This window comes from Semicossyphus pulcher, unplaced genomic scaffold, assembly GCF_022749685.1.
Source record: "Semicossyphus pulcher isolate SPU_LCO1_2020_fin unplaced genomic scaffold, fSemPul1.0.p SCAF_22, whole genome shotgun sequence".
NCBI classification, from domain to species: domain Eukaryota; kingdom Metazoa; phylum Chordata; class Actinopteri; order Labriformes; family Labridae; genus Semicossyphus; species Semicossyphus pulcher.
This window is the reverse complement of record NW_027211696.1, coordinates 15,498,699-15,512,617: the sequence shown is the minus strand read 5'-3', so window position 1 is coordinate 15,512,617 and position 13,919 is coordinate 15,498,699. Positions and strand designations below refer to the sequence as shown.

At 44.7% G+C, this 13,919-nt stretch overlaps 1 protein-coding gene across 4 annotated transcripts in view; it reads right to left on the bottom strand.

Moving 5' to 3' along the window:
- Positions 1–13,919, bottom strand: part of dab2ipb (DAB2 interacting protein b) — a 125,432-nt gene that overhangs the window by 66,057 nt on the left and 45,456 nt on the right. The window contains exon 1 of one of the 4 annotated variants that reach the window (XM_069673045.1): positions 6,639–7,224. The exons of the other annotated variants lie outside the window; for them this stretch is intronic. The gene's annotated coding sequence lies outside the window, so the exon portion shown is untranslated. Of the gene's footprint in view, positions 1–6,638; positions 7,225–13,919 lie in introns of those variants that run through there. 4 annotated transcript variants of the gene reach the window in all.

Genomic DNA, 13,919 nt, shown 5'->3' with positions numbered 1-13,919 from the left:
ACCTGTTTAGTAAAGCACCACCTGCCTGCACAGAGGTAAAGAGAGAGGCAGGGAGGGACGGAAAGCGGAGCAATCGGGGGATAGAGTGCGTTCCAGGCAAGCTTCCACAAGTCTGCATCGCAAAGAGGTGGGTGGAGGAGAGAGAGAGAGAGAGAGCGAGAGAGAGACATGTTGGACAAGTACGTGTTGATAGAGGGCAGGGGAAGAGGAAGGCAAAGATGAAGAGACTGACAAGACTGAAAGAAGAGCAAACTGAAGTTACATCAGTATTCCAGCGAGTCGAGAGGAGAGAGAAAAATCACTGCAATATGGAGGAGGGCAAGACCGAGAAGAATGAATAACTGTTAATGCTACTGCACAGAATCTGGGCTGCAAGTGATTGCACATAATTGGACACTTCTGCTGTTAAAGGTACAATCTCAAATTTCCCTATCACTATCCCCACATGAGGTAACACAATGGTGATTGAGCCTATGGCCCACTGATGAAAGCCTTGGCACTTGCAGTTTATCGTATTTTTACGGACTGGGTGTCAAAAATCACAAGCGGCGCCCAGTTAGTGACGCGTTTTCCATCAGCCAGCAGTGGTTGGTCTGCCAGAGAGGGTAGGCGGAGCGGTTCCGGTTTCTGTAAGCATTGCGAGGAAACAGTAATCTACTATGGCTGAACAAACAAAGAAAAGATGGACGACTACAGATACAACTTCAACAATAAGTGAAAATCCAAAGAAAAAGAAACAAATTGGACGCTCAGATGAAGCAAACAGTCTAAAGTCAGCCGTAGACGTCTGGTTAAATTGGGAAGTGAGCTCCCATAATTACACATTATGGCCAGTAGGTGGCGCTCAAAAACACAAATATTCAAGATTATGCATATTCAAATTTAATCTCAGACTATACCTTCAATTGGACTGGTCATTTCAGGCCTTTGTTGGCAACGGTGCAAAGTGCTATCAAATGATAAACCCAATCCAAACACTATTCTTTCTCCTCCAGAAGTAGGTGCAGGAAATTGTAATAAGATTAAGGTGTTCATTAGGCGGCCATTTTTCTCTGATGTCACGCTCTGGGTGGGAAGCTCAAATGTTGTTATTACGTTGTACGGCTGTTTGCAAATCACATGAATGTGGGGAATCGGACTCCACGGCCTCTCAGTTGATCAGGAACTGAGTAGACAATGGACAGTCAAAACGAGATGGACCTATTAGCTACCAACAGCTAGTCACAACAGCTAATATTAGCATTCAAAAGCATTCAAATTCAATTCCGTTAGCTAGCTAGGAATCGAAGCCTTTCTTATTCTATTGTAAAACACTATCAAACAATTCCGTCAGCTTACAAATGGTTGAGTGCTAAAATAAGGTATTCTCTTACGTTAGCTAGGGCTGCACGGTGGTGGAGTGGTTAGCGCGGTCTGTTTGGATGTATGGGGCCTTTCTGTGTTTGCATGTTCTCCCTGGGCATGCGGCTTCCTCCAACAGTCCAAAAGACATCGTTAGGTTCATTGGTGACTCTAAAATTGCCAGTATGTGTGAATGTGACTGTGAAAGGTTGTTTGCCTCTATGTGTCCTGGTCGTACCCCGCCTCTCGTCGGGGTTGATGGCAATCACGTTGGCTATCAGAATTTTGTTTTAACTTGGAAAATGGCTCAATATCCATCTTTTCAGTTGCTAATCAATAAGGAAGCTGCTTTTATGTTATGCAAACCCGGAACACAACAGCACAACATTATAACAGCATTTGGGCTTCCCACCCTTGGCTTAACGTCAGAGGAAAATGGACGCTGTGTAAATATGGTAAATAGAGCCCCCTATAAAGCCTGCCCTTCATTTGATTTTTACTGTACATAGAGATCAAGCAGAGACGGGACATTGGCATCAGCTCTCCTGCGTGTGTGTTTATGTAAAAGAGATATAAAGAGTATGGGAGTGGAAGGACAGAAAGTCCCGTACTGTAGCACGGATGCTTAAGAGCTCTATTGACTCTGCACTACAGCCTTCAGGGCAGGAGAGCTCGAATGAGTGATTCAATTATTGACAATGGCCAGCGCTGCCCCATCATGAGCATATGCTCCTCTCTCGTCCCCTCCCAGGCCAGGTTGAGGAGATCCAGAATAATGTAACTAAACATCTTCGACGCAGCCCACATCGAGCGTCTTTCATTCACAGAGACAAGCTACACCGACGACGGCATTCTAACCTCCAATTTGCTGACGCACATCCAAAATGTTTCTAAGGATGGAAGTCACTGAATAGAAGCTCTTGGATATTTCTGTGTAAAGCCTGTCATTCTGTCTTCCTTTCATGCCCGAAATCCTTTTCAGATTGATGATGTTGGCTACAACGGGCTATTCAATGCTACGATCCATGTGTTCGTGTGGGTTGAATGTCCATAATCTCCCATAAATGTTTGGATCCTGTTAGTCTCCCATAGCCAGACTCTGCAATGTGCCAGTGCTGGAGAAAGCTCTGCCTGAAACCATCATAATTCTGTAGTAAGGGACAAAAAATGCTGTCGGTTGTTTGCATTTATTTAACCCAATCACTGTCGTCTTGGGAGTCCAGGGTGAGGCGATGGGAGCCAACGTGGTTTGGTGGAACATTTGCACTTGGGTTGGCAAACCATGGTGTTAACTGGCTTCATTCTCACATTCCCAAAAGCATGATGTGATTCGAAGCTCAATCCAAAAGGAAACTGGACTCAGTTCTTGAAGACGTTTCACCTCTCACCTTCAAGAACTTCAACCAAGTCCAGTTGCCTTTTGGATTAAGCTTAAAATGACTATGACCTGGATGAACCTTCACAGACATGATTGATGTGAGTACAGAAGACAAAAGGCCTGCCTCCAATTCTAGGCCAAAACGTTATAGCATATGATGCTAGCTCAGAGGTTGTTGTTGTTTCATGTTGGGTTAGGGGATCAGAAAACGTAACGTGGTCTAAAACAGCCATCCAGTGACCGGTTTATACACCAGTCTACATCTGCTAAGTCAAGCCAGGATCCTGTATATTTGAATGATAAATGGTACACGACATGTCACATTCACCCATTCACATGAAACATTCATACAGTCATGGCAGAGGCTGTCAGAATATAGTAAAGTGCCCAGCTGTCAATCAGTCATCACATTCATGGGTATGCCACCGGGAGCGATTTGGGGTTCAGTGTGTTGTGTGTGGAGCTGGGGATCGAACCACCAACCTTCAGATTGAAAGGCGACCGACTCTGACCACTGAGCCACAGTCGCCCAAATTGGTGTATTCAAATTAAGTGTTTAAAACTTGTAGGAACATTTAAATTCACTACTCTTTCAAAATGTAAAAAAGAGGAAGTAGACAAACAGGAAGTAGGGAAAACAGCTTTGTGACTATGCACTTTCAAAATAGTCAAACATTTTTTAAATGCTTTTATTTTGAAAGACTAAATTCAGAAAAGAGTCCTTTAATTTAACTTGAAAATACAAATCGCTAAATTTAAAGCTGCTGTGAGAAGCTTTGGTTTGTGTTGATTTTGGCGCCCCCTGTGGACAAAGCCGTACCTCATCTCTTTGCTGATTTTGTCCTGTACATGCTTAAGTGGTGGTTTTTAACAAAAAAATCTCTTCTTTTTTCTTTAACAGTCATATGTATCACTCAGTTCAAATCTTTACCCTGGAAAATGTAAACAAAGGCAGCGTGCAGTTAGTTGCTTCGTCTGAACCTACCCCCCGCCAGCTGTTTCAGGCATTAAAAATAACTATATAGAAATAATCAATCTTGTCGCTGATGGTCTGGTTTGCTTTTGTAGCTCATATAGAGTCATCACAATCAATTTCAGTCTGTTTCATAACCAGTGAAAAACTCCTCACAGGAGCTTTAAAGTCATTTTATTCGGATGGTTGGAAATTGGCGAACTTCTTGACTCTTCATAGACAATATTCACACAAACCCCCACAGTAAAAAACCTTTCCTTTCTTGTCCATGGTTGTGTGGCCACGATTAAATGTTGTTGATCAAGTGTTAAACCGCGGCAGTTCCCCCCTCCCCCCTCTCTCTGAATAGCGGTTCAGACCTCTTGACCCTCTCACTGGAGTGGCCCCTGGGTGTGCAGCGCTGACTGACCCACTCCACCCTCCCCTGCGCATGTGTCTGATCAAATGCCCTGCCCCACTTCATCAGCTCTCGGGAAAATCAATGGACATCGCAGGGAGGATCTATGACAGAGTAATTACACAGAGACAGGGCGCTCGGAGAATGACGAGGAGAAAGGACAGACACTGTGAAAAGCCACGCTCGGTCTGTATTCTCCTGCAATTATTACATAACATTTTATATACATCAATGCTGAGGAGTTCAGCCTCAGAGCCGGAATTAAAAGCGACATCCTGGAAGGCGATTGGACATTGCATAGGATGATATGAACATAATAGTGCACTGTCATTCTTCTTTGTTTCCCTTTTCTCTCACATTCGCTGTAACCATCTCTCCCTCTTTCTCCAACTGCATGTTTAATGCTTTGAAAATGACTAACAGCTCTATTTCTTGCTCTGCCATCCCTCGTCTAGCTCACTGGTTAGCAGGCTCGGCCCCTAAAATAGGACTAACGTACACACACACACGCTCAAAACATATGCATATCTGCATACAGTATACTAATATATTAATGTGTGCAGAGATGCATGCAGGGAGATACAGTACCCAAGGCTGGGGGGGAGAAAAAGAAGGGATCACACTGTTACTGCACACAAACACAGGCTGACGTTAATGCCTGTAGCATAATGTGCAGGAGTCGGAGGGCTACAATCAAGAGGACCACCGGCTGAGCCCTCGCACTGAAACATGTCTGCGTAGCGCAGTCAACGAGCGATGAAACCATCAAACTATCATTTATGTGTTTACCAAACAAAAGATGGCTTTCCCCCGTGAAGCCACCGAGGAGGAGAATAAATGTTTGGCTTAACGCTGTGAGCAGAAACTCGGGGGAAGTTCGGATGACGTGTTTCCACCGTCCTCATATTAAGTCAAATTAAAATCATAGGGATGCACGATATTGGATATCTGATATGCCAATATTTTCCAACCCTTTGTGCTGATTTCGATACCGATATATTAGACACGTTTTTTTCCACCTTATTGCAGAGAACATGTTTCCCCTGTAGTGGCCAGAAACTGCCATACCGCAGACATCTTTCTACCATCTTCACGCTTGACAGAAGAAGCGTTGTGCAAAAGGTCACGTGTTGGATCACTCACGTTTCTGAGTGCACCTGAATGCAGCATCCCCCTCGAAACACGGCAGTGAGGGAGACATGCCCGGACTTGTTTACTGCACCTACTACGGAGACGTCAGCGATCGTGACAGACTCTTTTTATCGTGCGTGCGTCCATGAATATCTAAGTTAGTTTTGCACTGATGTTAACGTTACACCCTGTTAGCGTCAGCTTTAGCCACGAGTGTATTGTCGGCGTGTTTGATGTTAAGTCTGGTAAAACGACTAGAATGTGAGCTAACTGTTAGCGAGTTAAGAGCTGTGAAAGTTGTTCCTTTGACTTTTTAGTCTTTATTTGTATATTGTTGATAACTTTGCGCAGGCAGTGCACGCGCACACTCGCGCCGAGTTAATGTCGTAGCATTATGTCAAGCTTTTTTAGGGAATCATCGAGCATTTAGGCAGAATTAAAGCGTTTTATCAGCCGATATTTCATTTTTCTGCCGATATTTTCAAGCCGTATTCTGCAGATAGCGATAACCCGCCGATAATATGGAAGAACTCAACTTAATTATGCTTTATATGAACTGTCAGGCAGAGCAAGGTGCGTTCACATGACTGTGGAAGTGCGAGGAAGAAATCTAAAACATAAAAGGTGAATAAATCTGGAATAGCTGTGGTTCTAATTAGGTCTGATTGAATTCAACCACTTTCTAATTTATAATCTTATCTAAGAATATAAGCATGCAACAGATTCCAAATAACTTCCCCCCGAGGCCTGAGACAGAACGATGACTAACCACCGACATTAGCCTTTCCGCTCACCCCGTCAAAACGTTCCCACGAATTGAGCTGTTGCTCTCTCTCAGTCTCCCAAACTCTCTACCCTTGGCACCCAGGACTCTCCTTTAACTGCTAATTGCCTGGAACATGCGACACGGCCCGAGAACGGCAGCCAAAGTCGGTGGCTGACCTCACAGCGTGGCCCAGTCATCTGATTCATGTTAGCTGGCTGCCCTCCGTCACACAGGCCGGCTTTGTGTGATGTTGCTACATGGAGGATACGCTCGCTGTCACCACATCTCTGCAGTATCATATCAAGTGTTTCATGTTTAATATTGACACTGCAAATGCTCTGAAAGCCTTTGGGAGTTGGAAGCAATTATATAATAATGACAGAGTAACCTGGATGTACGCAGGATGTAGTAGAGAGAGTGTCTCAGGAGAGCAGCCTCCCTTGCATTGTCACTGACAGAGAGAAGCACAGCTGGAGTATAAACTGCACACAGGGGCAGGGGAGCGTAAACAGTCTCAATGAAGCATCCTCTACACGCTCCTCTCCGCCGCCACACATTCAAAACACACAAAAACAAAATAACCTCCCACTGCATGAAACCAGACACACAAAGGGACGGCGAGTGACACGTGAAAAGAGGCATAAACACTCACCAGGCATTGTCAGAATTCCCCCGGAACAATCACAGGCAGGCGGAGAGAGAGAGAGAGAGAGAGAGAGAGAGAAGCCGAGGATGAGCCCACAACAAGCGGGGAAGAAGGGGGAGGAGGAGGAGGAGGAGGAGGAGGAGAGAAAAAAAAAAAAAGAAAGGCAGGGATGGATGAGGGCAGAGGCGATTTCAAAGCTCCATTTTTTTGCTCCCGACGCAGACCGCTCGCCTCTCTGCTTCCTCACTTGTGCTCCTCTCCCTGACTCCTTCTCTCTTTCCTCCTCCCGCTGCTGCTTTAAGACGAGGGGTGGAGAATGAGCGCCACAGAGCTCTCTCTCTCTCTCCTTCTCCTCCTGTCGTTCTCCCACCCTCTCTCTCTCTCTCTCTCTCGCTCACCCTGTACAGAGCATGCCCTACTTCCTGTGTTGTCTCTGAAATGGGACACACTCTCTTCTTCTCTCCTCTGTTTGTTTTCTCTCACTCCGCATGAATGAACTTAAAAGTAGCCTGACTCTTTGCTCTGATTTTGAGGAGGATGAAGATTCGCTCCCTCCTTTCCTCTGCTGTCTCCACCCTTCTTTCTAACTACAGCTCTCTCTCTCACTGTCAGTGATTGACTGCACCTCCCATTTCTGTCTCCTAGCGCAGGGAGGAGCCTGAATATGCTGTGTGAGAGGGTGGGAGGGGGGGCAATTGTGTGTGAGTGTGTGTGGCGCAGCCTTAGCTTGGCCCTGCCCCCCCCCTTGTGTGGCTCCAGCGGGAGTGTGTGCGTTCTTTGTCCTGTCAACTCCGCTGCGAGGTGTGCCGCTTTCCCCTGTCAGCCGCTACTTCTGCTGCGACTGCTGTTGCTCCGACTCAAGGAGGGAGGGGAGCAAAAAAGGGGAGGAGGGGGTGGAGGTTGTTGCATGTGCCGCCAACCTGCCCTGAGCTTGAACCGAATTGAGAGACTGAGACCTCATGCTGGGGCTTAGACAGAAAAAACACCCTGCATATGATGCTGGAGCTCAGCTTTGGCAAAGTGACTTGGCTCTTGGGTCCGGCCAAAGGGTTGGTAGTAGTGAGACAGGAATGTGGGAGGGAGGCTGTTTTGTGCCATGCTCAATTTAAGGCAGGATTGGTAGACTGGCAGAGGAGATAAGAGAGAGTTTGAGGCTATTTCAGAGCTGGCACAAGAGGATAAAAGGCCAGAGGGTGGGGAGGACGCGCAGATAAGGCCGGGGCAGCTGTGAAGAGCCAATCTGCACTCCCTGCACGTCTGCAATGATGTCATCAAACATGACATCACCCCCTTCCCCTTATTCTCCTGGACACACGATACACACATGCACGCGAGCGCACGTGTAAACCACGATGACCTCACAAAGGGTGTGCAAGACTGAGCTCAAAGTTCACAAGGCACATTGTTGTGTTTGTAATGACCTAATCTGTTAGAGTATCAGTGGCTTGCTGCTGCGGGACACCTGTTTCCTTCTGAAGCTGACATAATGATACAAATAAACATCATAAAAATAAGGAGACTTTCTTTGTCATTGTGTCTTTGTGTTCTATCCTACAGTTTTGTTAGAAATTGTAAATACAATAAAGTATATCCTTATTTGATTTAACATTTTTAACATAGTTGTAAAACTGTATCAGACCTCTTTGTGATAGAACTTCCTTGTAACAGCATTTGAGCGGCACCTTAAAAAATGTTCCTACTTAATTACTTAGGGACTCAAAAACCAAGATGTATTTCCAAAAGTCAAAGCATGACCTCTGACCGGGCAGATGTGCAATCATAGTTCAGGATTTTGGGGTGGCATCTGGGGTGGCCAATCAGATTTCAGGCGACCGGAAACGCCCCTGGGAGCATATCACATGCAATCCAATGCAACTGCTCTGCAGTGAAAGGGGGGTGAAGTAGAGTTTAAATTATATTATATTGTAAGGTCTGTCTGTAATGTAAACAACTGCACGAGCTCTAATACCTGTGGTATGCCAAAAATAACTTGATGAACTATCTCAGGTAACATTTTCCTTTTACGTTTGTGGTCTCTACTAGTAGTTTAAAGTTTTCTCAAAACAGCATGATGTTCATTTAGAAAATGTGGGTCTTATTTAAAGGAACAATACGTAATATATGTGCTGTATTTATCATAAAATGGCCATGACATGTCATCAGAGATTAAAGAAACATGCTAAGTTGAAATACTGGCTTCTCCGACAACAATGCTGCAGCCAGCAGATCCCGCCCACTGCCCATGTCGTCAACACGGGTTACCAGATATGAAACAATTTGGCGCACAGGACTCGTGTCTTGTCATTGTCAAAGCGCACGCCTTGCTCTCGAGTAGGTTCAGTGTCCACAAGCTGGCGACCCGCGTGAGCTTCGCGTTGTACTAGAAGCGTAGCTCTGAGCTGAGCGCGCAAGTGTGGGTGGTGGAGCAAGTGAGCGAGAGAGCGAACGGGGATCGGCAGAAAGCGTCCGTCCCCCAAATATGGTCATCTACGGATCCAAAAAATCAACATGGCGACGGCCAAGATGACAAAACTCATGACTTCACTATATAGTCTGTCTTTATTCAAGCCATTCCTTTTCAACTTTTTCAGACATCTTTTATAATGACGGTGCTACAAAAACATGCCTAGTCTAGCAAACCTTTACAACCGCATTTTAAAGAGAATAAACAAACCTTTGTGTGCCTGTAAGCGAAATTTTTGAAGTTCAACCTGAAACTTGAAATATAGTAGCGCAACAAATTTGCCAACAATGCCATATACAGAACTCTGTAATGCATCATTCAAAAAAATGCACAGTGTTTTCTGACTGAAGGGCACGATTGTGGTCTGAGTGCAGAGAGCTGCTGGAGTGGGTTTGTAAAAGCACAATGAAAAGCTGAACGTCTGACCCAGACATAATCCAGCCAACAATGACAGCACTCACAGAACATCGCCTTTTATTAAAGGGATACTTAGATCTGTCTGGCGCCATCTCATCTCTCCTTCACTTGAGTGTTTGTCTCTATATGTACAATTCTCTTTGTAGTGAGCATGCAATGTCGTGCAATGATAGCCATCAGTAAAGTATGCAACAATCAGACTCCAGGAATCAGTCTGAGTGGCGGTGACTGATTCCAGATAATGGTGAAAAATAATGCTGTTTTAAAAACAGCAGGTCTGGAAATGTTAACGAAAGAGACACAAGTTCTTTATATGAAATGTCTTTAAAGTTAGCCGATCCTTGAGCTTAAAGGACGAGCAGACGGAGAGGTAAGCATATTGGTACTTATATGTTAGTTTTCTAACTAGGTCAGACCGCACCAACCAAGCTGTGCTGCTGTTGCGCCACATATGCCAGTCTATCTCTTCTCTTCTGTACTGAGTTTGATGCTGTTCAAGCTGTACGTGATAAATATTACAGCTATAGTATTTTATTAAAAGAGCATAGAAATTGGTCCTTATCAAAGAGAATGGTAAATAACATTAACAGAACCTATATTATTAAAAGCTGAATCAACCAAATAGACGTGTAATGTTTCTATCAATGCCTAGAAAAGAATGAAGGGTGAAATATACATTAAATAAGACTCATGTTATAGACTATAAAATAGCAGTAAAGCTTAGATACTGAGTTAATCCCTGCCTGTGCTTCAGTTCTCCCAATGCATTTTATGTAACAGAGACATAGGTCACAGCAGCTGAGTCATACACACACCTGTACACCTTGACCTTGATGAGGAAGTGTCTGGGCAGTGAGAGGTTCATAGTTAAGCACACAGGCAGACCGTTTAGCTTCATTACCTCTGAATCAATTGTAGTGCTCCTTCACACCAAGGCTACCAAACACACATTATAATATGACTGAATAGAAATGTATAACATTAGTGAAGTGCGCGTTAATTTTGTGAACATTGTTGACACAGTGTAAGAGGTTGATGTGAGACGGCAGGTCATGAGACAATGAGGAGACATGAGTTTTACGCCTTGATGATTTCCAGTGATGCAGCAGGAAGTCCTTTCCACAAGAATGAAACACTTCAGTGTGGATGGTAAAAGTTAAGTAACTAAAGTCTACTGAACAAAGATTAGGCACTGGCTTCTATGAAGAACCCGATTAGTTTCTTGGTTCGTTTTTCACACACATTTCACTACTCTGTGCATTCAGAGCATTTCCAAAGTCTGGCTCTTGAGAACTTCATACCTCAATTAACTTCCTACAGTTTCCCATCAACAACCATCCAGCCAACCGAATATCCAACCAACCAACCAACCGACCAACTGACTAACCATCCAGCCATCCAACCAACCAACCAACCAACCATCCAGCCAACCGAACATCAAACCAACCATCCAAACAACCAACCAACCGACCAACCAACCAACCAACCAACCAACCAACCGACCAACCAACCAACCAACCATCCAGCCAACCGAACATCAAACCAACCATCCAAACAACCAACCAACCGACCAACCGACCAACCAACCAACCAACCAACCAACCAACCATCCAGCCAACCGAACATCCAACCAACCATCCAAACAACCAACCGACCAACCAACCAACAGACCAACCATCCAGCAAACCGGCCATGCGACCAACCGATCAACCGACCAACCGACCATCCAACCAACACAAGATGGAGACTCCCATGGTCAGAGCTGTGTGTTTCACGATACAGTTTGGACAGAGAGGTGCAAATTAAGATTTCACTGTTGGTCCATTTCTTGTGTTTGGTCAATTTTAAGGCTACTGTTACAAGCTGTAAGACAGGTTTAAAAAGATTGTGGTTGCTGGAGTTGTGTTTGCTCATTTTGACCACTGAACATACACTTAGGTCTGGACCAATCAACAAATGAGACAGTCCTGAAATGAAAGAGAAAATGTAGAATCCACACTCACCGCCTTTTGCACACAATCCCACAATGAAATGCAAAACATTGTTACTGATGCAAACATTCACAGCACGCCAACACTTCAACTTCCTCTTCACTATTGATTTAAATACTTTATACCCACTTAATAGGAAGTATTGTTTGAGAGAAAACGGGAGTCATCGTGTGCACAGCCTGAGTTCAGTTTCTGCTGATACGAGCCACCTGCGATGATGAGTCAGTCCATGCAATGTCAGAAGGACCAATCAAAAGTTGGATGGAAGTCAGCCTGCCAGATGACTGCTGGCTTGAATGACAAGCAGCAACATGAGAGAGGATAATGCCGATCAGCCGGCTGAAAACTGAAAAGAGCTCGCCTTTTTGTAAATTATCTAAACATACTGGTTCGGCAGATGGCAACTGGTGATGTAACAATCTTCCCTCTGCAAGCGGAGGGGCTTTAGTTAAGATGCAGAGCACATTTCGCTTAACTTCTTATATCAACCACTACCCCATCAAAGTGCAAGGAAACCATATGTCTCCTATAGGCTGAAATATTTAAGACGAGCCCGACGTAAACATCTCTGCATCGTGTGATATCTGCTTTCCAACTCGTCTTCCACCCTCTGAGAGTCTCGCTTCACATTTCCTGGAGCTAACGCTGTCAAGGCTTTATGGTTCGTTACAATCAGTTAATTGTAAAGATGCTGATTTACATGGTAGGAATATATATATATATATTTTTTAAACACTTCCTCTCCCTCTGAAATGCAGTGAAATTCAAACCCCGGTATGTCAGATGCACACAGGCAGAAGGGCTTGACATTTGCAATATATGAGCTTTTATTAGTCCAGGGCAGAATAAAAACCCTGGTGGACTCCCCGTCACAAAGATTACACACATACGCACACACACACACACACACACACACACACAGATAGAAAAATGAGTGAAGGGGAGTGTGAGCAGTAAAGTGGCAGAGAGGCCTGTTAGTGAAGGGAAAGTGGTGAAATATCATCTAGAGTCATCACCATGGTAATTTAGTGGGTTTATAAGAGTCACTGAGCACCATCTGCACTGTCAGTGTCACTGAACTATTTTATGTGTGTGTGTGTGTGTGTGTGTGTGTGTGTGTAGTCAATTTATAGAATTTATTTGGACATCCAACCCAAACAGATTTTTCGCCATCATCAAAACTACTTCTTCCCAAGTTTTACATGGAAAATTAAGACACTGAAAATGATGCTCCGAGAAGGCAACGGAGTAGAAATTTCGGAGCATGATAAATAACTAAGAAGCCTGTGACGGGAGGAGATTTAAAGGAGGAATGGATGAGTAAACGAGTGTTTGCATGCGTACTGAGCAGCCCTTTAAAGGGATGCGCCGGGCTCGGCTTTGATGGGGCGCTCGGTATTCCCGTCACGCTCAAGGCCCTATCCATTACAGCTCATTACCCGGGGAGAGAATGAAAGAGGGGAGACCCTTGGCCACGCTCGCCCCGGCTCACAGAAGGCCCAGCAGGGTTAAACATCAACCCAGCCGCCAGAACCCAGCAGCTGGGCAGGTGTCAGCACCAATTGGATTGATCTGAATGCAGATAGTGAAGTGATAACAGAGGCATAACACGGCGCAGCTCCCTAATACACTGAACCTCACACTCATTCGCTACGATGCAAAACTCACATACTATGTGCCTTAACAGCAGAGACGAGGCATGCCTCCTCTTAGTAGGAAAATAACTGTTTGGAAAGGTTTCCAAACAGTGCTGAGCTGTGAAGTGGAAACAAGGCCAAGTGGAAACTAATTGCGTATTAGCATATTATAATGGCACTTACAATTGCAAGGTAATCTTTTATTTGTTTGAGGGACTGTGCTTCAAGATGTTAGCTGAATATGAAGTACGATTTGTTCATCACTTCAACTGTTCAATATTTGTAACTTTATATACAAATATCACATCAATGCTCTTCTGGCCTCCCAACTGTACTACACTCAAGGCCATTTTACACTGCATGTCGCATTCACCCTTTCACGCACACATTCATACGCTAATTTTGTGCCATGCAAGGCATCTAGTCATTCAGGCTAGGAGGCTATGCCTCTGGGAGCAACTGGGGTTCAGTATCTTGCCCAAGGATGCTTCGGCATGCAGAGTGTAGGAGCTGGGGATCGAACCGCCAACCTTCCGATTGTCGGGCGACTAGGGCTGTCAGCGAATATTCTAAATTTGAAAATATAACCGAATTGTGAAAAAAACAAAACAGATATTGGATTATTAAAATTAATATTCACCACAGCTGTCTCGCAAGCTCTCGCATGTTCTAAGGCAGTGGTTCTCAAAGTGGGGTCCTCCGACCCATGGGGGTCCGCGAATGATAGCCTGGGGGTCCGGGAAATAATTACAATACATTTAACCTCCTAAGACCAAAG